Raw genomic sequence first — 2,817 nt, 5'->3', positions numbered from 1 at the left:
CATGATGAGTAAGAGAATAGGAGAACAAATATCGCCGGACTATATCTTATCCTATCCCTGGCTGTTTGTAGGAGTTCGAAAGAGATATGAATTTATCAAGGTGAGAATTAGGATCATCATTCGGTAATCCATGAAACTGACAGCTATTTTAAACGAGCTGGATGATGTGATGTTTTAACTCGAACGAGTGTCCTTGAATCTCTGGAAATCTGATTGGTCCTCCTCGACCTTCAATCGAGGGTTTGGTGTTTTCTGCTAAAGTAACGCGTAACGCCATTTGATTTCTGATTCGTGCTTCCTTGCGTGCTTTAGAGATTATTGCGTATGGATCAGGTACGAATAACAACGGCCCAGGTCTAGATCGGGTTTGGGTCATACACTGGGTATGCCTTTTTGTTTTTAATTTTTCACAAAAATTATAATAAGCTAATCTATTCTAAAGTAATCTAATCGAGGGTAATCTAATTCTAAGGTAATCTAAGGTAATCTAATTTAGTCTAAGGTAATCTAAGGTAGTCTAAAGTAATCTAATTTAATTAACTAACTATCCTACGGTTGAATATGTTTTTGGTTCTGGCTACTGATTCCCTGGCATTTCGGTAACAGAGCTCCGCATGAACTATTCAACAAACCAAGTGGCCAGGCCGACTACGGAGAGGCAGGATCCTTGTGGTCCCAATATAATTGGCGACTGTTCGGAAAATCCAATAACCAAGTCCTGTATAATTGTCTTTCTTAGACACCACTAAATGCTTGCGAATAAGTTTGATAGAGAGCAGTATTGCCTGATACCAGTTCCCCGGCAACGATGCCAAAAACTAGTGATTCTCCTGATATGGCCGAAATGGACGGTTTTTATTTGCGCGGTATCGTCGGGCCGCGGCTCGCCAGGATCAGCCACTCGTGGGAGAGGGTACTGTTTTAAATTTGTATTTAGCGGGTCCTAAATCTTACTACTCCTTATAAGTAAGAGAAGTATGACCCAAAGTAGTATTATTGAGATATCAGCAGAATCGAACCTATATTTAAGCCTAAGATAGTTAGGGAGTAGTGAATATTTATTTTTGGATTTTCTAATTTAATAAGACATATAAAGTAAATGCGATAAAATTCGTAATTCAGATAAGGTTAAAGTGAGTGCATACTATGGCTTCATCAGTTATTTTGCCGAGATTATGGGATGCTGGCTCATGAATAGACAGAGGTCTTGTATTCATTACACTGGTCCTAAACGCCCCTGTCATAAGACATGTCACTGGGTACTGCATTAGGCTTGAAGATTCTGAATAGACATCAACGTCCCTTACCCCCGACGCCTGTGCAGTCTGACTATAGGCATACACATTCAGACGGCTCATCCAATTGAACGACTCGGTTGGGTGACGTACTAACATTCCAAAATGGTCTAAACTTTCTTAAGCGTAATAGAATACATGGTTTACCATATCCGAGAGACGTGACGTGTTTCAATGCTTTCGTTAATGATTGGTAAAAGATAGTTAGGCCCTTAAAAAGAGTTCAACCATAAAGAACACCATGGCCAAGTCAAGCTGACTTCCATGAACACGTTCGGTTATCCCAACGGTCCAATCCTTTATGTGTCTAAACAAACAGTTCCTTAATTAACTAAGAATCCCTCAAGAGGGGTGCAATGCTTGAGACCGCGTTATGGTGCAGTGTACTGGTCAACACTAACCGTGTTCCATGGCCTTACTTAGCAGAGGTACAGCTTACAACAACCGCTGTGCTTCAGCGTATACGTACGAAGTTTATATGCTTGGTGACTACACTAGCATGGTATAGGACCTACAATGTACTAAGGGTCTAGTCAGATGTTTCACTACGAAAGAGTCCTCAGTCAGAATCCAAAGCTTGATAGACTTACTACAACCGATGTGCCTCAGTCGATCTTACGTTGTATCCGATAGACTTCTCTTACCAAGGGGTGACACAGATAGTGTACTCTTAATCGGGGTTCGCAACTTCCCAATAACAGAGCCTATAACTACGTTCGATTAGTTGGAAAAGCGATTGAGTTTAAAGCATAATCGAAAAGCATTTCGATAGCATACACAGACCATAATATTATTTTGGCATTATAAATGCTTACATCATAGCATACACTAAAGATAACTACTCGCTAACCATGGCAACAATATCATAAAACATTATATAAGATAAAGGATAGAAGTACCAGTAGATTAAACGAGTTCTAAACACAAAAGTGACAAATTCAAGACTCCAGACCGCTCCTAATACAATCTTCAACGTTCTTCTCCGGATACTAGGTTTCCCGCACGGAGTCGAAGGCCTTGAGAGTATGACTAATATTGTACAAGAGAGAGAAAGAAGTGAAGTGAAGTGTGTGTTGGAATAAATGACAAAGACCCTTTAAATAGACTAGAAATTTGCAAAATCCGCCTGGCAGGCCGTATGGCAGGCCGTATGGTGGCCCGTATTTGGCAGGCCGTATGGCTGGCAGCCCGTTTTCTGAGGGCGTTTGCTGGGCCGTGTGGCAGGCCATACCCCATACTGGCAGGCCGTATGGTAGGCTGTATGGTGGCCCGTTTTTGATGCTGGTCAGCTTTGATTCCCTGGATTGTAACTTGATTTCTTGTCTTTCACCGTTTTTGCTCTAGAATCTTCGTTTTAGCTCCGATTCTCTTGATTCTTTTTGCACCGCCTTCGTAATTACTTGTTCTTCAATTCTAACCGACGAAGTGGGTATTTTTTTGAAAAAGTTCGAATCTTTCTTGTTTTTGGGCCTTAATACCTGGGTGAAAACGTGACTTTTTAGCCGATATCAATTATCAGTCA

The sequence above is a fragment of the Rutidosis leptorrhynchoides genome, chromosome 1 (genome assembly GCF_046630445.1).
Source record: "Rutidosis leptorrhynchoides isolate AG116_Rl617_1_P2 chromosome 1, CSIRO_AGI_Rlap_v1, whole genome shotgun sequence".
In the NCBI taxonomy this organism is placed as follows: Eukaryota; Viridiplantae; Streptophyta; class Magnoliopsida; order Asterales; family Asteraceae; genus Rutidosis; species Rutidosis leptorrhynchoides.
Note: the sequence above shows the minus strand (reverse complement) of the source record.